The sequence below is a fragment of the Mirounga leonina genome, unplaced genomic scaffold, assembly GCF_011800145.1.
Source record: "Mirounga leonina isolate KUSES-001 unplaced genomic scaffold, KU_Mleo_1.0 Mir_104, whole genome shotgun sequence".
Classification (NCBI taxonomy): Eukaryota; Metazoa; Chordata; class Mammalia; order Carnivora; family Phocidae; genus Mirounga; species Mirounga leonina.
The window spans coordinates 4,956,038-4,979,641 of NW_023270231.1; the positions used below are offsets into that span (position 1 = coordinate 4,956,038).

General features: G+C 39.6%; 1 long non-coding RNA gene across 1 annotated transcript; it reads right to left on the minus strand.

Moving 5' to 3' along the window:
• Positions 1-3,458: 3,458 nt before the first annotated feature.
• On the minus strand, positions 3,459-21,724 carry LOC118016142. Its single transcript, XR_004680764.1, has 4 exons — positions 21,155-21,724; positions 19,945-20,114; positions 11,188-11,351; positions 3,459-3,758 (listed from the first exon to the last, which is right to left on the minus strand). It is a non-coding gene; the product is annotated as an uncharacterized LOC118016142 (long non-coding RNA).
• Between the last annotated feature and the right edge of the window lie 1,880 nt (positions 21,725-23,604).

Below are 23,604 nucleotides of genomic sequence, written 5' to 3' on the forward strand. Positions count from 1 at the left end.
ACACAAGGGAATGCTCTGTAATGAAATCCAGCAGAACCCACAGAAAACAGATACACACCAGCACTCTGTTCAGACTGGGAAAGTATCGGACAGACTAAGATATCACCAAAATTACCAGGCTTAAAGAAACAAATGACAAACTGATAACATCTGCAGGAAACAGGTATATTAGTGAAAACATTATATTAGAGCAAACTATAAAGTTTGTCACAGCAAATTGGAAAAAGAAACAACTTTTATAAATAAATACTAAGATAGCAAATGTTAGTGAAGGGGTTTAAGAGGAGAATGGATAAAACAGAGGGAGAAGTAATAAATGGATAAACTAAGAAGGTTTTAGATATAAAATTATATCTAATTGTACATACAAATTATATACAACATAATATATAATATATTAGATATAAATTAGAATAAACTATCCAGTGTGAAACATGGAGTAGTAGATAGAAGGAGAGGAAGACACAAGGGGGATATAATGAGAAATCTAGCATACATTTGATTAAGACCTTAGAAGGAAAGGAAAGAGAGGATGAGGCAGAGGAAATGTTTGAGGAGAACATCACTAAGAATTTTCCAGAACTGAAGAAACACATTAATCTATAGATCAAAAAGATCTAGGGAACCCCAAGACAATAATTTTTAAAATCAGCTCAGAGAGTAAATCCTAGACGTTCTCATCACAAAGAAAAAAAATTTGTAACTATATGAGAGGATGGATGTTAGGTAAACGTATTATGGAAACCATTTCACAATATATAGGAACGCCAAGTTGTTATGCTGTACACTTAAATATATACAATGTTATATGTCAGTGATATCTCAATAAATGGAAGGAAGGGAGAGAGGGAGGAAGGAAAATAAATCTACAATTAGATACATGATGGTGAAATTGCAGAGGAACAAAGGTAAAGAAAAAAACCTCAAGCAGCCAGAGAAAAAAAAGACAAGTTACCTTGAAAAGCACAGCAGTTAGACTGACCTCTAACAGAGAGCTAGCTGTTTTCTCCACAGCGAGAATGGAAGGCAGACGACAGTGGACTGGTATTTTCTTTTTTTTTTTTTTTTTAAGATTTTATTTATTTATTTGACAGAGAGAGAGATTACAAGCAGGGAGAGCAGCAGAGGGAGAGGGAGAAGCAGGCTTCCCACGGAGCAGGGAGCCCGATGCGGGGCTCCATCCCAGGACCCTGGGATCATGACCTGAGCTGAAGGCAGACGCTCAACCATCTGAGCCACCCAGGCACCCGGGACGGGTATTTTCAATGTATCAAACGAGCACAATGGCCACCATAGATAGAATTCTGCACCCAGTGCAAACCCAACTAAACCTAGGAGAAGTTGTCCCCAGCAGGTTCTCACTGCAGGACCTCTGTGGATGTGCTTCAGGCAGAAAGACGATGGTCCCAGAAAAAAGATCTGAGATGCAAGAAAGTTGGTGGAACAAAGGAAGTGGAAAATGTGGTTAAATAAAATAAGCATAGATGGTATAAAATAGTAATGAAAATTTCTAGTGGTTTCGAAGAAAAGGGATTAACTTTAGGTATTAGACAACAAAAGCGTATGAGCTGGAATAGGGATAAAGGAGAAGGGATGAAAGGTTCTGCTTGCAGTTTCCTTGTGCTCCTTATTTGTCCAGGAGAGGGTGAAGGTTCTCGGGGCTACTAGACTCAGGTGCGTTAATTTTGCAGGCTGTGATTTCTACGATGTATTGGATCATGAGAGCTGTCGTAGCATTAATTTTGCAGGCTGTGATTTCTACGATGTATTGGATCGTGAGGGCTGTCGTAGCAAACCACATACAGACTGGCTTGAAACAACAAAAATTTATTTTCTCAGTCCTAAAGGCTGGAAATCCAAAATCAAGGTGTTGGCAGAGCTGAGCGCCCTCTGAAGGCTCTTCTTTCCTTCAGAGTCTTTCCTTGGGTAGCCCCAGGCTTGTGGCAGCATAGCTCTGATCTCCATCTCTGCCTTCACATGTCCATCCCCCTCCTGTGAGTTTCTGTCTCCCCTTCTTGTAAGGACACCCGTTGTACTGGATTAGCGCCCACTCTAATGACCTCATCTTAACTTGATTACATCTTCAAGATCTTATTCACAAATCGGTTCACATTCACCGATACCAGGGGTTAAGACTTCCAATATAATTGGGGGAGAGGGAACACAATCCAACCCATAAATAATATAACAATGAAAACTGTAGAACTAGAGTATGTTACTTCCAAACTAGTAGAAGAAAATGAGTTGAAGATTAAAAATAATACTGATACCAAAACCTAACAAGAACATCATGAGAAAGGAATATTACAGGTTAATCTTATTCAGGAACATAGATTTGTTTTTAAGATTTATTTATTTATTTTAGAGAGAGCATGAGTGGGGGGAGGGGCAGAGAGAGAGAGAGAGAAGCAGACTTCTTCCTGAGCAGGGAGCCCACCTGGAGGCTCGATCCCACGCCACTGAGATCATGACCTGAGCCAAAACCAAGTCTGAGGCTCAACTGAATGAGTCATCCAGACGCCCCTTTGAACACAGATTTTTTTTTTTTAAAGATTTTATTTATTTATTTGAGAGAGAGAGAGAGAGAGCACATGAGAGGTGGGAGGGTCAGAGGGAGAAGCAGACTCCCCGCCGAGCAGGGAGCCCTATGCGGGACTCGATCCCGGGACTCCAGGATCATGACCTGAGCCGAAGGCAGTCGCTTAACCAACTGAGCCACCCAGGCGCCCCTGAACACAGATTTTTTAAAAATGTTAACAAAACATTAACAAATTGAATTCACACTACGTAGAAAGGATATCTCATCAACAAGTAGGGTTTAGCCTTTGATTTTGAGGTCAATGCAACATAATGAAAATCAAGTAATACAATTCACCACATTAATAGATTAAAAGAGAAAACTCATGTTATCATCATCACAAAAGAGAAAATAGACATTGATACAGATAATAATATTACCTACCTTCTAGGGCTATTGTGATGATAAAGTGACTCTGTATCCAGCACTTAGAGCAGTGCCTGGCACACAGTGAACACTCAACAGCATGTTATCTGTTGTTGCTACTCATCAGCCCCAGCAGGCTTTTCACATAGACACGCGCATGTGCACGCAAGACATTGGAATAACCAATACGTAGATGAGAAGGTGCACCCTCATTATGATTCAGGCAAATTCAAAATAAAACCAGAATAAGATACTATTATACCCATCAAATAAGTGAAAGTTAAAAAGTCTGATGATACCAAGCGTTGCCAAATACCTGTAGAAATACTCCTACACTGCTAATAATACAACCACTTTGGAAAGCAGTCTAGCATTATCTATAAAACTTTTTACCCTATAATCCAGAAATTCCACTTCCAGGAATATGTTCTATAGAAATGAATGTTAAATCAACCTAACATTCCAGGGAGAAATCCCACTTGGTCATAACGTAGAAACCTTTTTATATATAGCTAAATTAAACTTGCTAATATTTTGTTAAGAATTTTGTATCAATGTTCATGAGGAAAAATGGTCTGCAGTTTTCTTTTTCTGTGAGGTCTTTGTCTGATTTTGGTAACAGGATAACAGTGGCCCCATAGAATGAATTGAGAAGTGTTCCCTCCTCCTCTATTTTTGGAACAAGGTTGTGAAGGATTGGTATTATTTCTTCTTTAAATATTTGATATAACTTACCAGTAAAAATCATCTGGTTCTGGACTTTCCTCTGCGGGAATGTCTTTACTTGCCAATTCAATTTCTTTACTTCTCTCTTCTGAAAAATTCTGGGGGCACACAAATACAGAGTGACAAGTGTTGACGTCTTGTGCTCTCCAAGCAGCCTTCCTTTTTCTTTCTTTTTTTTAATTGTGCTAAAATACACATAACTTAAAACTTACCATCTTAACCATTTTTAAGTGTACAATTCAGTAGTGCAAAATATATTCACACTGTTATGCAGCCGAACTCCAGAACTTTTTTCGTCTTGTAAAAAATTGAAACCCATTAAATAACGCCCATTCTTCCCTCCCCTGGCCTCTGGAAACTACCATTCCACTTTCCATCCCTATGACTTTGACTACTCTACCACCTTATAGAAATGTCTTTTTTTTTTTTTTAAGATTTTTTTTTTTTTTTAAGATTTTATTTATTTATTTGACAGAGAGAGACACAGCGAGAAAGGGAACACGAGCAGGGGGAGTGGGGGCGGGAGAAGCAGGCTTCCCACTGAGCAGGGAGCCCGATGCGGGGCTCGATCCCAGCACCCTGGGATCATGACCTGAGCCGAAGGCAGACGCTTAACGACTGAGCCACCCAGGCATCCCTTTTTTAAAGATTTTATTTATTTATTTGCCAGAGAGAGACACAGCGAGAGAGGGAACACAAGCAGGGGAAGTGGGAGAGGGAGAAGCAGGCTTCCCACGGAGCAGAGAGCCCGATGTGGGACTCGATCCCAGGATCCTGGGACCATGACCTGAGCCAAAGGCAGATGCTTAACAACTGAGCCACCCAGGCGCCCCTATAGAAATGTCTTTTTATCACTGACTTATTCCACTTAGCATAACATCCTCAAGTTTCACCCATGTTGTAGTGTGTATTAGAACTTCCTCTATTTGAAGGCTGAACAATGTTCCATTGTATGTATATGCCACATTTTGTTTATCCATTCATTTTGTTAATGAATGCTTGAGTTACTTCCATTTTATGGCAATTGGGAATAGAACTGCTATGAACATGAATGTTCAATTTCTTTATTTCTAATTGGTCTATCCACAGTCTCTATTTTTTCTTCTGTTTGGCAATTTCTGTCTGTCTAGGAATGTGTCCGTTGCATCTACATTGTCCAATTGGTTGGCAGAAAGTTATTCATAATATTACCATATCATCCTCTAGTTTTTTTTAGGATTGGTAGTGATGTCTATTCTTCATTCCTGATTTTTGGTGGTTTGTGTCTTCCCTTTTATTTGTCAGACTTGCAGAGGATTTGCCAATTTTGCTAATATTATCAAAAATTGAACTTCTTTGGTTTCATTGACTTTTCTGTATTGGGGGGTTCTACTGCATTGATTTCTGCTCTAATCTTTACTATTTACCTCCTCCTGCTTACAGTTTCTTAAGAAAGGAGCTTAGGTTATTGATTGGAGGCATTTATTCTTTTTTGATATAGGCATTTAAAGCTAAAAATTTCCCCCGTAGCTCCTTTTTAATACATAAGTCCCATACATCCCTTCGTTATATTGTATTTTCATTCTCATTCAGTTAAAAAAAATATCTTAACTTCCCTTGTGTTTTCTTCTTTTACCCAGGGGCTACTTGGAAGTGTGTTGCTTAATTTCCCAATATTTGAGGCTTACCCAGAATTCTCACTTTGTGGATCCCTAATTCAATTCTCTTCTGGTCAGAGAACAAACTTTGTATGATTTCCATCTTTTAAAATGTATTGAACCCACAGCTAACATCAATCATATTCATTGGGGGAAAACTGAGAGCTTTCTCGCCAAGGTCAGGAACAAGACAAGGATGTCCACTCTCACCACTTTTATCCAACATAGTACTAGATATCCTAGCCACAGCACTCAAACAAGAAAAAGGGAATAAAAGGCATCCAGATTGGTAAGGAAGAAGTAGAATTTTCATTATCTGCAGATGACATGATAATCTACATAGAAAACCCTGAAGACTCCACTAAAAAAAACTACTAGAACAAATAAATCAATTCAGCAAGGTCACAGGATATTAAAACCAATGTACAGAAATTCATTGCATTCCTATACAGTAATAATGAAGCAATAGAAGGAGAAATTAAGAAAATAATCTCATTTACAATTGCACCAAAAATAATAAGATACCTAGGAATAAACTTAACCAAGGAGGTGAAAGACCCGTATTCTGAAAACTATAAAACACTGATGAAAGAAAGTCAAGAAAACACAAACAAATGGAAAGATATGCCAGGAAGAACAAATACTGTTAAAATGTCCATACTGCCCAAAGTGGTGTACAGATTTAATGCAATCCCTATCAAAATACCAATAGCATTTTTCACAGAAATAGAAAAAATAATCCTAAAATTTGTATGGAAACACAAAAGACCCAGAATAGCCAAAGCAATCTTGAAAAAGAAAAAGCTGGAGGCATCACAATTCCAGATTTCAAGTTATACTACAAAGCTGTAGTGATCCAAAGAGTACGGTACTGGCACAGAAACAGACACATAGATCAAGAGAACAGGGTAGGAAGCCCAGAAACCAACCCATGATTCTATGGTCAATTAATCTTTGGCAAAAGAGGCAAGAATATGCAATGGGAAATCGTCTCTTCAACAAATGGTGTTGGGAAAACTGGACAGCTACATGCAAAAGAATGAAACTGGACCACTTTCTTATACCATACACAAAAATAAACTCAAAATGGATTAAAGACCCAAATGTGAGACCTGACACCATAAAAATCCTAGTAGAGAGTCTAGGCAATAATTTCTCTGACATCAGCTGTAGCAACATTCTCTAGATATGTCTCCTGAGGCAAGGGAAATAAAAGCAAAAATAAGCTATTGGGACTATGTCAAAATAAAAAGCTTCTGTACGGTGAAAGAAACCATCAACCAAACTAAAAGACAATCTAATGAATGGGAGAAGATACTTGCAAATGACATCTCTGATAAAGAGTTAGTATCCAAAATATATAAAGAATTTATACAACTCAACACCAAAAAAACCTAATCATCCAATTAAAAAATGGGCAGATGACATGAACTGACATTTCTGCAAAGAGGACATAAGATGGCCAACAGACACGTGAAAAGATGCTCATAATCACTCATCAGCAGGGAAATGCAAATCAAAACTATAAGCAGATATCACTTCACACCTGTGAGAACAACTAAAATCAAAAAACACAAGAGACAACAAGCATTGGTGAGGATGTGGAGAAAAAAGAATGCTCATGCACTGTTGGTGGGAATGAAAACTGGTGTGGCCACTGTGGAAGACAGTATGGAGATTCCTCAAAAAATTAAGAATAGAACTACCCTATGATCGGGCGCCTGGGTGGCTCAGTTGGTTAAGCAACTGCCTTCGGCTCAGGTCATGATCCTGGAATCCCAGGATCGAGTCCCACATCGGGCTCCTTGCTCGGCAGGGGGTCTGCTTCTCCCTCTGATCCTCCCCCCTCTCATGTGCTCTCTCTCTCTCATTCTCTCTCTCAAATAAATAAATAAAATCTTTAAAAAAAAAAAAAAAGAACTACCCTACGATCCAGTAATCCCACTACTGTGTATTTACCTAAAGAATACAAAAACATTAATTCAAAAGGATATATACACCCCTATGTTTATTGCAGCATTATTTACAATAGCCAAATTATGGAAGCAGTCCAAGTGTCCACTGATAGATGAATGTGGTATATATATATATATACATATATATATGTATCATAATATATTATGCTAAGCAAAATAAGTCAGAGAAAGATAAATGCCATATGATTTCACTCATACAAAATTTAAGAAACCAAATAAACAAAGGGTGAAAAAAAAGAGAGACAAACCAAGAAACAAACTCTTAAGTACATAGAACAAACTGATGGTTAGCAGGGGCGGGGGAGGATGGGGAAAATAGGGGATGGGGATTAAAGAGTGCACTTGTCGTGATGAGCATTGAGTACTGTATAGAACTGTTGAATCACTATACCGTACACCTGAAACTAATATAACACTGTATGTTAATTGTACTGAAATTAAAATTAAAAAACATAATAAAAATCAAAAAATAAAAATAAAATAGATGCACTGAGATTTATTTTGTGATGGACTATAGGATCTATTCTGGAGACTGTTACGTGTGCATTTGAACAAAACATGCATTCTGTCCCTGTGGCTGTCTCAAGTCGGGACATTGCTGTTAAATCCTGGGCTGCCTGCTAGACCGTCGCTTGCAAGCTGAGGCTAGTGGCCCGCGGCTGGCTCTCCCTGTCTGCTCGGCATCAAGATTGCCGCGCGAACGGACAATGCTCCAGATCCAGGAGCCCATTCTACGGGGGTGGCAAGAATGCCGCCAGCTCTCATGGCTGCCCCCTCCCCCCCTAGGGTGCAGGACCACCACAGAACTGGGGCTCAGGGAAGGGGTGGGAGCAACTCCTTCAACAGTGTCACAGATTCATACCTGCTCTTACCCAGAGTTCAAGGGCCTTTCGTCAGTGTGGGGTAGGTTTCTGATCAATTGCCAGAGCACTGAAATGGTTGTTTTTGAACTTTTAACCAACTTAATAGCTGTTTTGGAGGACAAGATTTGTCAACCTTCTCACTCCGTCATGCCAGAAATTGGAAGTCTAAAAACATAATCTTAAATAAAGTAACTAAGGTGCGGAAGAGTACGTGCAGTATAATTCCATATGTACTGATTTCTACGTGCAGGCAAAACTAAACTACATGGTTTAGGGATGAGTGTGTAAGTGGTAATACTATGAAGAAAAGTGGGTAAATGATTATCCCAGAAGGGAGGATAGTAGTTACCTCTAGGGGGCAGGGGGCATGGGTGGAAATGGATAGTTTCTGGGAAACCAATACTATTCTGTTTCTTGACTTGGATGGTGGTTAACAAAGTTTACTCTACAACCGTTTCCTAAACAATATGTATAGTTTTATGCGTGTTTCTTTATGTGTGTTATACCCTACAATAAAACTTGTATAAAACATACTATTGGTTTGTTAGTTTATTCAATAAATATATATTGAGGAACTTTGATATGAAAGGCACTGTTCCAGACAATGAGTACACAGTAATAGAAAGTTCTCTATTCTTATGGGGCTTACAGTTTCATTGGGAGAGAAATAGCAAAAAGTAAGCCCCCCAAAAAAGTATTTTCAGATTTCAATAAAGAGTCTGAAAAACAGGGTGGTGGGTAGAGGGAGGCATCGAGGATGAGGGCCTTGAGCTGGATTATCAGAGCAGGACTCTCTGAGGAGATGACATTTGAACCAAGAACTGAAGACCAAGAAGGAGCAGGCTATACAAAGATTTGGAGCAAGTGTCTCCCACAGAGAGAAGATAAGTTCAGAGCTCAGAACTATCTGGAGAAGGAGAGAGTGACATGAGAGGAACTTGCAAGCTGACATCATTGTCTGAAGGATTTGCTCTGGAGGAACTCAAGGAAGTAGAGGGAAGGAGAGTGAGCGAAAACCGAGGGAGGCCCAATTCTGCTCAAGGAAAGGCAGGACTTGCAACCGTCAAAACTCGAGTAGACCCACCATACTTTGAGGTGAAGCTGCCAGGGGCAAGAAGTGTTTTTATAGTCATCATTTTAACTGTGTACCATGTGAAAACAATTCTGCACCTCTTCTTTTCTGGAATGGCTCTTTGAAAAGCATACTAATGTCAGGAATGTTGGCCTTAATAAGTCATCTCTCTCAGTAGAATGGTTCTTTGCATTCTACTGAGTTCTACTCAGTATTCTACTCAGTAGAATGGTTCTATGCATGTACAGCATACTACGTCGCAAGGTTAGAACCACCAAGGAAACCAAACGGGGAAGGGCTGCCCAGCCTTTAGGAATGAGTTTGGATGGCCATGCTGTTTATGACCCAAAATCACAATTTTCTTCTGTAGAAAGGGAGATGCAGATTAAATCTTAGAATATTTTTAAATGTAGGGGCGCCTGGGTGGCTTAGTCATTAAGCATCTGCCTTCGGCTCAGGTCATGATCCCAGGGTCCAAGGATCGAGCCCCATGTCCGGCTCCCTGCTCAGCAGGCCTGCTTCTCCCTCTGCCTGCCACTCCGCCTGCTTGTACACTCTCTTTCTCTCCCTCTGTCACATAAATAAATTTTTTAAAAAAGAATATTTTTTAATGTCTTTTTCACAATCATGTACCAGGTAACCAATCTCACACTAAACTGATTAAATAATACATGTATGATCTAGGACTGTTTGCACTTACTGTTTTTTGTAAGCATAAACTCTAATTTGTTATCTATTTTATATGTTTTATGTAACATTTAAGGAAAGATTAACCAGACTTTTTTTTTTTTTTTTTTTTTAGAAAGCATCATAATATAGTGGCACGTGGCTGGTTCCATTGGCAGAGCATGTGACTCTTGATCTCAGGGTCGTGAGTTCAAGCCCCACATTGGGGGTAGAGATTACTAAAAATAAATAAACTTAAAAAAAAGAAAGGAGGTGTCATAATACAAACAAATTATACCACTGTAATTTTCTTTTAATACAAGACTCATGATGCAAAGCTGAAGCCATCCTTGAGGACTGTGCTTCTCTAGAAAGCTGGGAGTTTTGTTTGTTTATTTTTAAGATTTATTTATTTATTTGAGAGAGAGAGAGCGTGAGGGAGGAGGGGCAAAGGGAGAGGGAGAAAAGCAGACTCCCCACTGAGCACAGAGCCCAAGGAGGCTTGCTGGATCTCACAACCCTGAGCCCAAAATCAAGAGTCAGATACTTAAGTGACTAAGCCACCCAGGCACCCCTAGAAAGCTACATTTTTATAAAGAGAACATGTGTGAACCACACATGATTAATAAAGATTTCCTTTGAGGCAGAAAAAAAAAGCCTTTTCCCCCCAGATTAATAATTATACATAAATATTTGTATATGCTTTATTTTCAATAGGCAAAAATAAGAAATAACTCAAATGTCCATAAGCAAGTGAATGGATAAACTAATAGTAGTATATCCAAAGAATATTAGTAAATAAAACAAAACAAAAAAGAATGAGCTAACTCCTAGAATATCATTGATGAATCTCAAAGTAATTATAAAACATCAAAGAAACCACGAAAACAAAAAAGAGTAAACATTTTAGGATTCCAACCATATAAACTGTAGAAAATGCAAACGTATCTATTGTAAGTGGCAGCCATATCATTTCTGTGTAGAAAGGACGGGGGTGGCAATCTGGGTGAGGGCAAGTTTCAGGGGATAATTTTAAACTACTTTTACATAGCCTTTGGAATAAATGTAAGAAATCTCAACTACCCAGACTAAGAACTGGCAAGGGGCAGTTAAAACTCTCCCCAAAATACCCTTGGAATCACCAGTAGATAATTCCTAAAGACACTGCCAGTTAGTACCTGGTACCTAGATCCCCAGAGTCGATACAGGCTCTGACCTTTCTGAACTGGTTCTTCGGACATTTTTTAAATTCTACGAGCCACCCTGTATTCATAAAATAAATACCATTTTTGGTTTAACTTACCCAGAGTTGGTTTCTATTACTTGCACCACAGAAGGCTGATATGGTGGGGACCTGGGTACCAGATGGGATGAAAGGATCTGTAAAGCCTCTTTCGATGCTGTGGTCCGAAGATAAGCACAAATATAATGAGACGTCTCTCATAGGAATCAATAGTTATAGATGTGCTAGGAAGACAATACTTGATTCAGTATCTCAAAGAGACATGTTGGCTCTAGACACTTTAAAACAATGAAATAAAGTATAATTTGCAACCCTGGGGATATAGTTCCAGAAACTGGCTCAAAATACACTGACTAGTGATACTCAGCAAAACCTGGAAGGAGACTCTGCCAGAATACCATCATCCATTCCATTGAGAATGATGTCAACACATAATCAAATAATTGACCAAATGTTGTGGGGGGCGGGGAGGAATCTATAAACATAAAAAGGATAATGGAGCCATAAAAATGAATCAGCATTAGGAACAAACGGGGCTAAAGGAAACCTGAAGAATTCTTTAACAAAGCTCAAGTAACTCTCTCACCAGAAAATAACCATGCTTCATATCTGATTGTCATTAGTATATTCAGTGTATCTTCTAATATCTGCTCACTGTGGTTTGGATTTCCACTTAGGTACAGTAATGAACAGAGGGGAAAATAAGCGGGATTTTACTCTGAATTGGGATGAGTGGGTGGTAAGAGTATAGTTCTACCAAATTTGACATAGAAAAAGAAGTTTCTGGGGCACCTGGGTGGCTCAGTTGGTGAAGCATCTGCCTTCGGCTCGGGTCATGATCCTGGAGTCCCAGGATGGAGTCCGCCTCGGAGCCCCTGCTCATCGGGGAGCCTGCTTCTCCCTCCCCTTCTGTGTGCCTGCTCTATCTCTCTCAAATAAATAAATAAATCTTTTTTAAAAAAAGTTTCTGTTGATTCAAAGTCAACCTTTTAATGAAAATTTCTTCTGAAAAGAAATCCCTCTAGGTTTTTTTGCAGATAGGAACAGGGTTTCATGCAAGACAAAAAACATTCTGTTCCGTTGAACAATGAAGCTGACCTCTCAGCTTTTGGGTTTCTAATGGCAAATTAAGCTCACCTCACCAAGGAAATTAAATTAGGAAAAAATAACTTTCGTAATGCAGGAAATATTTGGTGTATTGATCTTTATGAATTTCCTGATTTTTTTTTTTACCTTTTAATAGTTTTCCTTAATGGCAACACCAGCTTTCAGAAAACAAAACACATTTGATAGAAATTCTTTGTCTTCCCCTTTTTAAATTATTTAGGATGATTGGGTAGCTAAGGAATTGTCTCTGCTCCTATAAAACTCCCTATGCTAATTGTGGCCAGCAAATTAGTAATTATAACTGATTATACAAAGCAGGAAAGGGCTACCCTAATGCCAGGGAGTAAAGCGTGCAATTAGATGGCTCAGCTTTAGACGTCTTCACTCTGAATCTCTGTGAAGAATGAAGAAGAAAGCTCTGCGCCAAAATTGAAGGGGACCAGTTTTCTGATTGTGTCCTAGGGGATTTGGATAAAGCTCAAGCAATTTGAAGCATACCCTCAGGTTGTACTCAGCAGAATTCCTGACCTCTGCCACATCCTATCTATCATAAGCCTTTATCAGGAGAAGATGCCAAATCACAAGCCATTTGGTGGCATATAATTGCTTCGACATTGACAGCAGAGGGGTATATATCATCTCCTCTGTTAAAAAGGGAGTGAGTATTTCAAATGGAAGAAGATGGACTATAAAAGCAAATTTAAATAAACACGCAAAGGAAGCTAACCCAATACTAAATGGAAAGGACTATCAAAATAAAATGAAAGCTTAAATACAGATTGAAGAAAACAATAATGTGTGACTTCTAATCATACTCTTTAGAGCCTATTAGAAATATTGAAGAATCAAGAATTGAAAGAAAAGAAAAAACAAACGAACTTAGAACAGCTTATGGAAGCATGGGACTGGTTTTAGATGGTATATGAAATATCGTGGTTAGTTCACAGATACAGAATTAAGTAATACTGAGCCACACAGACAGGAAGATCTTCTCAGTCTCAATTCTTTTGCTTACATCAAGAGGGAAGTCTCAGGGCTAGTCTGCCTTCAACTTCTCTTTAACACCTCTAAACCTCCCTTTAAAAAGGAAAAACAGAGCAGGGTACAGGCTCTGAGCCTTTGGCAGACAATAACATCTACTCTAATTATGTTGTTTTTATTATATTTATTTTTGTGGTTACCCTCTATTTATGGCAAGTGAACTGGTTTCCATTTGTAATCGGCCTATAAATTATTTCCTTTATTTACATTTTTAAAAGCCAAGTCAACTTAAAGACAAGCATTAGATAAACTCGAGTACTGGGTGGAAAATAAAAACAAAAACAAAAAACAGAGAAACCAGTAGTGGGACCAACATGGTTGAGCAAAAATCTTACAAGGGGCCCTGAAATGATTTTAGTTGAGAAAACATCAGCTTAAAATCATAAGCTGTTAAAGCTAGAGGTGACGAGGAGCCAGCAATCCAAATCCCCTCATTTTACAGGAGGAAACCAAGACTCAAAGAGACAGGGCAGGGCTTGCCAGGAGCCACCATCAGATTTTCTAATGGCAGAGGCAAGCGTTCATCTAAGCCTGTTGTCTCCTCCTCCACTGTTTTGCCATTATTTAACTTGTAGCCTTCTCAAAAGCTATCTGTGTTGGAATTGGCTACATGTGTCCAGTCCACCCTAGTGTCAAAGTAAGGAGGCAGGCCACAAAGGAATTTATACTGAACCTGCGAAAACTCGTGCAACTTGCAAAACTACAGTGACATCTAGTGGTTTCTCTTTGGTAATTCAATTCCCTGTGCAAACCTTGGTTTGGGCAGGCTTCTCATTAAAAAGCACACATCAGGGAAATTCAAATCAAAACCACATCGAGATACCACCTTACACCAGTTAGAATGGCAAAAATTGACAGGGAAAGAAACAACAAATGTTGGAGAGGTTGTGGAGAAAGGGAAACCCTCTTACACTGTTGGTGGGAATGCAAGTTGGTACAGCCACTTTGGAAAACAGTGTGGAGGTTCCTCAAAAATTTAAAAATAGAGCTACCCTATGACCCAGCAATTGCACTACTGGGGATTTACCCCAAAGAGACAGATGTAGTGAAAAGAAGGGCCATATGCACCCCAATGTTCATAGCAGCAATGTCCGCAATAGCCAAACTGTGGAAAGAGCCGAGATGCCCTTCAACAGATGAATGGATAAGGAAGCTGTGGTCCATATATACAATGGAATATTACTCAGCCATCAGAAAGGATGAATACCCAACTTTTACATCAACATGGATGGAACTGGAGATTATGCTAAGCGAAAGAAGTCAAGCAGAGAAAGTCAATTACCATATGGTTTCACTTATTTGTGGAACATAAGGGATAGCATGGAGGACATTAGGAGAAGGAAGGGAAAATGAAGGGGGGGAGATCGGAGGGAGAGCTGAACCATGAGAGACTATGGACTCTGAGAAACAAACTGAGGGTTTTAGAGGGAAGGGGTGTGGGGGGATGGGTTAGCCCAGTGATGGGTATTAAGGAGGGCACGTACTGCATGGAGCACAGGGTGTTATATGAAAACAATGATTCGTGGATCACCACATCAAAAACTAATGATGTATTGTATGGTGACTAACATAACAAAATAAAATTTAAAAAAACACACATTTTATAGAACATCCCTGTTGGGGTAGGTGTCCTCATGAATGGATTGATTTTTAACAGTAATACAATGTAAGTGAAGTAGTGCCCTCCTTATGCATCATATCAAGAAGCACGTGTTGATCATTTGTCCCATCGTTGATGATGTTCATTTTGACTGCTTGGCTAAGATGTTGTCTCCCGGTTACTGTCCTTTCCTTTCTAATTAGTAAGTGATTTGTGGCGCAATATTTTGAGGCTATATAAATACCTTTTTCTTCTTCAAACTTTCTTCCACTAGTTTTTGTATCCATTGATAACTGTCCCCTGAATTCTTCATTATTGTAATGGTTGCAAAATGGGACTTCTCTAGGTCTGTCATGCTGTTCTACATTTTATTAGTTATCATTTTACTGCAAGGAGAGCTTTCCCTATCTCTTATCTATTTGTTTGTAGATATTTATTAGTAAATAAATTTCTTACATCATCTATAATCTACACAAAAGATTATATGTATAGATATCCACTATGGCTACCATAATTAGAGAAGATATATAAAGATATATAAAATTTCTTTAGTTTCCCAACCAACCATGTCCTCTCTTGCCTCTGGGTCTTTGCTCTTGCTGTTCCCTCTCGTTTGAAGACCTCTTCCCAAGAGATGATAGTGTGTAAGAATTCATGAGTATATTCATGTATGTATCATATAGTAGATATTATAGGTAAAATATTATGTAGAGGATAGATTATGTATTCATGTATAGGTTATAGACTGTAATCTATACATAATCAATAGATTATAGATTATGTACAGGTTTACACTACACATTATCTATCACTATTGTTATTTATTCTATTCAAAAATACAAATGTCATGAAATTCAAAAAGTATGAGGAATTGTTCGATTATAAGAGATGTGACAGTTCAGTGTAATGCATAATCCTGGATTAGATTCTGCACAGGGTGTGGGGAAAAGAGCTGTAAACAGCTATAAACGGCATTAATGGGGGACCCCTGGGTGGTGCAGTGGGTTGAGCACTGGACTCTTGGTTTCAGCTCAGGTCATGATCTCAGGGTCATGAGAGTGCCCCCCTGTTGGGCTCTGCACCCAGCGCGGAGCCCACTGAAGTTTCTCTCTCTCCCTCTCCCCGTGCTCACTCACTCTCTCTCTAAAATAAATAAATAAATCTTTAAAAAAAAAAGACATTAGTGGGATAATTGATGAAATTTGAATAATCCTGTGAATTGGATACTGTGGACTAAATAATACTACCATGCTGGTGTTAAATTTCTTCTTTTGATCATTTTACTCTGATTATATAAGAAAATGTTCTTGTCTTAGAAAATGCGCACTAAAATATTCAGGAATAAAGCAGGATTATGTCTGCAGCTTATTCTTAAGTGGCTCAAAAAATAATGTGTGTGTGTTGAGAGAGAAAATGATAAGTCCATGTGGCAAAATGGTAACAATGATGAATCCTGGTGAAGGGTACAGCGAGGTTCTTTGTACTCTCCCAGCAACTTTCCAGTAAGTTTGAAATTACATCCAGAAAAAAGGGTAAATAAAGTTTTACGAGATTTTAAAAGTCTTAGTTATCGAAAAACAAATGAAAAAAGGGCAAAGCAAATCAGTAAATCCACACCTAGAGGCTTGAGAATTTCAGTCTCAGCTACTAAGTCTCTTCTAACTCCTCATATAGTTTGAGGTAAAGCACCATTCTTTTCACTAGGGAATTATGCTGGCCAAGGAAATCTATTATAAATTACTCATTTAAATTCCCCAGATGTCTGAAGAGTTCCTCAAAGGCTCACATATTTTTATAAAAGCTCACACATTTAATACCATCATGTACAAAGGACTCTTACCAGGTTGGGTTCTGGCATTGAACCAACCAGCTGTAATTACCCTTAATTTGGAATAGAAGAAGGTATGAAAGAAAAATTGCTCTGAAATATCACTCTCATTTTCAAAGGAACAGAAAAGGGTGAGGATGCAGATGGAGAAAGCGACTCACTGGATGTGGGGGGGAAGTTGTTGAGAACGTTGTATAGAGAGAAAAACAGAAAATAACCTCAGGATTTGGAAATAAATAGCCATGGGTTAGAATCAACAGTTGTGGAACTTACTAGTTGTGTGGTCTGTGGGATTGATTTATTTAACCACTATGAACCCCAGCGTCTCGTCTGCAGAATTAGAGCTATTTCCGGTGGGTATTCTATACCTGGCACTGTAAGTAATGACTACCCTCTACGTCTGAGGCCCAGCATGATGTGGTGGTAGATAAGTGGGTAATGTCTGACTGCTGGGGCATCCTCATCTCTTCCCTGTACTGCCACAGCTTCTTAACAGGGGCTCTACCAGCCACTTTTGTGAATTCTTCCAATCCATTTTCTACTTTACAGCAGCATGACCTTCCTAAAAGAAAATCTTCATTCCAAGTCCACACTTCCTACTGTGGAGTACTAACCCCCTTGGGACCTCATGGCCTTGTCCCTGAGTATCTCTCTAGCCCATCTCCAGTCGCTAAGCTCTACACTGTCTGTAGACCTTTGTGCAATGATAGACATGTTCTATATCTTGAAGGTCCAATATGGTAGCCACTGGCTATACGTGGCTATTGAGTGCATGAGATGTGGATAATGTGACTGAGAAACTGAATTTTTAATTTTTGAAATTTCACTTAAATTTAAATTTAAGTAGCCACATGTGGCTAGTGGCTACCATATTGGACAGAGCAGACACACAAAGCTTCTTTAGGTTCCCATCCAACTATGCACTCTCCTGCCCCTGGGCCTTTGCCCTCACTGTTCCCTCTCATTCGAAGACCTTCTCTTTGTCCTTTGTCTTAGTCTATACTTCATTTGTTAAATGCTTTTATAGGATAGGATGCATATAATCTCTGCCATGTGAAAATTTCAACCAACTTTAATTTGTGAAAGTAAGGCTCTATTTCAGAGCAGTAATAACATTTTAACTGGCCTTTTGATTTCCACTGACAGATGTGCAAGGTGTCTTTCTCTTTGCCCTTGGCTGCTCATTAATCCAATGGGTAGAGGGCATCTATGGGTGCCTATTTACCCTTTTTTCTGGATGTAATTCATGCCATCAATGTGTTTTGTTTGGCTTTCACATTTTTAAAATGGAGCCAAAATTTTAAATGGAAGAGACTTCATTTAAAAATCTGGATTCCTGGATGCTCTGGAAAAAAACGACCATCTGCTCACACTGGCCCCACATTCACTTCTGCTCAGCAATAATCAGCTAGACTCATTCCAATATGGTCATCACTAGCACACATGGCTATTTAAATTTAAATTAATAAAAATTAAATAAAATCTCAAATTCAGTTCTTCAGTCCCACTAGCTACAGTTCGAGTGCTCAAGACATACATGGTTACTACCCTGTTGGACAGGAGAGATACAGAACATTTCATACAGTCTTCATAGAATGTTCTATTGAGATGTATTAACTAGAGCATAGTTAGGGGGCAGGGAGTAGATGCCTGTTTAAGGGGCAGGAGCTCCTAAGCTTCTATTGAATATCACAATGGGAATGGACTTAGATTTTCTGATTTTCCCAGAGAACTCAAGAACCCAGATTTTTTATGTGAAATCTCACAATTTTTAAATGTTAGCTCAAATTTTTTAGAAACATTGTCTAAGCGAAAGAAGCACGGTTGCCAGGCAGACTGATCCCCCTAGGTGCCAGTTTGCCAGCTCTGAGCCCAAACACTGGCAGAGGCATCAGACATCAGCTTGCCCGAGACTGAGAAGAGGGGGCATTGAGACTACGAAGGTTCAGGGTGGGGTTGGGGGGAAGCACACACGGCCCTTCGGAAATCAATCCTCCACCATCAGCAACACGGAAACACAGACCGAGGCTCCCATCTTCCAAGTTCCCTTCTTTGTGAGTTGTACAATATAGCTCATAATAACAAAAATGTAAGTGCCCCTTAAATTTTCAGCAATGCTTCATCTTTTCTAAGGGGGAAGGAAGAGTTTCAGAGTAATTTAGGGAAGACTATAGGTTTTGGAAAAGATTTATCGAACAACTAGAAAGAAAATGGGCATTTATAATGTTTGTATCTATCCCTCACATGTTGCCTCTCAGTGATGTAATACTTCTGTTGGGAAGGAAGTAGTTTTATGTTTTAAAATTCTCTAAACCATGACTTGACTCCCCAGTCTCACACACTGTCTATCTCTTCTCTCCCATCGCATGGTCTGCACCACTTGGGGCTTCTAACTACCCCGAGAGCATTTTCCTAGTAAGTGCTGCAAGGACATTTCATAGGCAACAGTTTCCAACTTCCATGTCCTGGTGGGCTGTGGCTTGCCATAGATCAAGATTCATTCTGCAGCCTTTTATTTAAAAATTGATGCCAGATTGATAGTTTTAAATATTACGCTATCTCAGAAACTTTCACGATTCCGTCTTTTCACCAAAGCTCACGTATAATACCTTTCCATTTAACAAAGCAGTTCTCTTGAATACAACCGAATACACAGGGATATTTCAATTTTTTTGTTTTTGAGGTGAGCAGAAAAAATAGGAAGAGCCCTAGACTGGAATTCAGAGATCTAAGAACTATTCCCAGCTCAGCCATCAGCTGTGTGTGGCCTTGGACAAGCTGAATAGTGCGCTCTCTTGTTAAAATAAGACAAGTGTTCTGGATCTCTTGAAGGCTGGTTTACTTCCAAAATTCTGTATGTTTGTGGGAAAAAAACTGACAATGTAAAACTGAAAATATAAATAGTTTCAGACATTTCTGGGTGGCTAATCAACCACAGTGGTTGGTGGACGAGGTCAGGTCTCCTTGCGCACCTGCACCAACATGCCCGCCAGGCTTTGCTGCTTCACTGCAGAGAGGCCCTGTGCGCTGCTTGGAGTCCTCAGCCATAAATGTTCCGCACAGGCACACATCTCTAGGTCTATTTCTACTTTAAGAAACTCCTTCCAAAAAAGCAATAGTTCCAAAAACAAGAACCCCACCACCACCACAACCAAAATAGCAGGAATATTTGCCCTAGATCAAAGGCTCTCACATTTCGATGGATCCGAATCATCTGCAAAATTTGTAAAAGAACACGTACTCAGGCTCCATCCCAAACATGCCCAGTCAGAATCCATGGGGCTGGGCCCAAGCATCTGTAGTTTTCACAAGCTTCCCACCGGCTTCCAGTGCCCAACAACGAGGGAGGAACACTGGCCCAGTTCCATGCAATCATGTGGTGATACCACAAACGTCAAGTGTAGACCCAAACTGAAAATACATTCAAATGAAACACTTGGTTACTGATTTTTCTTAATGACTACTATAATTAAAGAAAAATGAAAATACAGATTCTACACTTGTACAAGTGAACATCAAATTTATGCACAGTGCTCCTGGTTCTCTTCTCTTTTCCGCTTTGATCCACACAGAGTATGTGCACTCTACAATGTCATTAAATGAGAAGCAGAAGCCATGTTTGCCAATAAATCTGAGTTGTCATCTCCTACTTGGACAGAAGTTTGATGATAACAATCTAATTTCCAAGAGCAGGTAGTGATGGGGAGGGGATTTGGGGTAAGGGAGAAAGCCCGTTTGACCCACTTCAGCCCCTGCCAACTGCTGCCCGGCAGGAACGAGTGACCAATACCAGCTCTTCCAATTTTCCAAGAAAAGCCAGAAATTGGATTTGTATGTATAGGCCTGCAACTTTTAAACAGTTGGCAACGAATTCAAATGTTTTTTAGAAAGTCATTTAAAACTGCACCTTTGAGGCCAAACCAAGAAAAAATTCATCAGCCCAGATTTCACCTGAATGCCCCAGGTTTGTAATCTCTATTCTAGAAAGCTCTGAGTTCTGGATCTGAATTTAGTTGGATAATCAAAAACCACTCACAGAAATGACCTCAACTTGCTGGCACGTAATGTTATGCTCTCTGACCCTAGAACTAACAGAATCCTCTGCCATTTTTAAACTATGGGGTTTATACAGGAGCCACATATAAAGTTCATTTGTTCACTCAGATATTTATAGAGACCTCCTGCTCTGTCCCAGGCACTGGAAACACAGTAGTAATCCGAACCCTAACTAAGTTTAGTATTTGGCATAGCACATTAAAAAAAATACATGAAGCTTATCACTCAGTCCATGGTAAAGATTAGAAATACAGATGGGCAAAATCGTAAGAGCAGAACGATACCTCAGAGATCATTTTGTCAGATGAAGCTGAAGCCCAGAAAAGCAAAGTCTGATCAACCAGGAATAAAAATTAGAGCCCAGAGCCCCAGCCTTTAGTCAAGCCTCTTCTCACCTCTTCTGTGCCGATCTGCCTAAATCCAAGGGGACCGGTAAATGATTGTCAGGGGAAACTAGCAGGCTTGGTGCCACTCGGAGAGATGACTTCAGTTTGGCAAGTTCTCATTTGGAAAGTAATAGAGTATTCCATCTAGAATTGACACAGAAGTTCTTCTAGGTTCGTGGGAATTATTTCCAGCTAGTCAGAAGCCATTCTCTTTTACCTTAGAGCATATAAAACAATAGAAAAGCAAGGAGTTACTTTTATCTATTAAGAATAGAAAGAAAAACTAAGGGCCAAACAGCCAACATTCATCAAAAATAGATTAGGAGAACACCAACATCAGTTTTAGTAAGAACAAGGAAAATGGATGACTCTAGAAGCATGGTTAATAGCAGGGTTTACTCAGTCTACCAGAAATGTCCCGACTTCCCTCTGAACCATACTGCAACCGAATGTCAAATCTGCTGGAGAAGGAAGTCTTTTTCTGAGTGGCCACAAGAATCATTAGTTCTGCAAGCTGCTCCTAGTATTTTTATTATTTTCCAAGCAAGTGAGATCTATTAAATGCAACTTTAAAAATAGTCATAGCATTCTGTATTTTCAAAGTTGGGAGAAACAGGTGTACCTTAACGGATGAATTATGGAATTGTTTGGAATGCGTTTGAATTTCAGAAGCTGAACGATAGGCAGCAGACTTTAAAAATAGAAGTAAAAATGACTCCTGCGTGAGTGGGGGTGTACTTGTCAACAAGGGGAGTTCTGTTAGCACTGACAATAAAAGCAACTTGAAAAGACTGATTCCAAAAGTGAAATTATGGGTGATTTTTATTCTTTTTAAATACTTTGCTTTCCTTGGGGCGCCTGGGTGGCTCAGTTGGTTAAGCATCTGCCTTCAACTCAGGTCATGATCCTGGTGTCCTGAGTAGGGAGCCTGCTTCTCCCTCTGCCTCTCCCCATGCTCACGCTCTCTCTCAAATAAATAAAATCTTTTAAAAAATACTTTGCTTTCCAAATCAAAAGCAGTGTTTAAAAAATGAGGAAAAAGTATTTTTAAAAACCATATAGGATTTAAAAAACCAATCGAAACCTTGTAATTCCTACCTTCAACTTGCCAGGATTCTAATACTGGACTCTCTTTTTTTGTGAAAGCCAGAGTAGAAACAACTAGAGTGTAAAACTTATTTTCTTGAAGGTGTTGTTTTTTTTTTTCAAAACTTAGCATATTCAAGTTATTAATTCCTTAAATCTCTGTAAGGCTCTTGTCCCATTACTGGAGCCGTAGGAGAAAAGGCCTCCCTTTTAAACTTGGAAACTATATAATTTTTCCTTCTCCACTAACCAATTCAATTCACAATTTGACATAACGTCAAAACTTTTAGGAAAAGCAGAGTGTTTCTGATGTCATGTGCTCATGAAAACATGGCAGGCATACTTCAGAGACAACATGGGAGCCCTAATGAGGGGATCGCAGAGCCTCGTGTTCGGGCCAGTGTTTGAAAAGCAGACCTCTAGAGACATACTGTGCCAACAGCATGGTTTAGATCACTGGAACAAGTTTTATAACATGAAAACACCACAAAGTGGAAATGCATGTTAATAACTAGTATGAGGGTTTAGATGGTTGAGTACTAACTTTGATGCCCAAGTTCATAAGGTGATAATAAGCGTTTAAGAGAAAACTGATTACGAGTGGGTGTATGTACCCATGGTCTGAAAAACAGTGGAAATCAGCAAGTGGACACAAAAAGGGCCCCAAAAGGATGTTGTATTTTCTCACTTAAATTTGATCAAGTGCAATGGAGGAGAAATCGAATCTAACTCTGTTTTCTCTTCAGAGATGGTTAAACTTTGTCTTCTTTCAGTCAAAAGTCAGTGGGTTGGAAACGATTACAAAAATGATGGGGAAATAGAAATCTGAAATACGGACGGCATCACGCAATGGTACAATCCCAGCACATCGGAACAAGTAGCAAATTAAGTCCGAGGATCCCAGTCAGTATACTTCCACCAGGTGTGCTCCCGAAGTCTGAATACTGTGTAAATAAGACTAGGTGCTGCTTCCGCTGCGGTGTGGCAGTCCTCCGCACCGCTCACGTGCTCTCTGTCCAGGCCCCAGAGCGGGGACTGAACTTCTGCAGCGTCCTGTGCCGGTGGGGGGGTGACCGGAGGGGGCAGACGTCCACTGAATTGCTAATGGACCGTCTTCCCGGGCCCTTTGTCTCAGCCATGACCATCAGGAAGGTTCAACAGTGGCTGTTCCAGCGGCCTCCATCCAAGTCGTCTGCACCAAACAAGAGCACCCGGCCAACTCCACAGTCACGTAGGCAGTGTGCGTGAGACAGAAACTTTTGTTGTTTTAAAGCCACTTGAGATTTTGAGGGGTTTTGTTCCCACAACCTAAGATAGCTCTCCTGAATGAAACAAAATAGGATATATACACGGAATAGAATGAGATTTGTCCA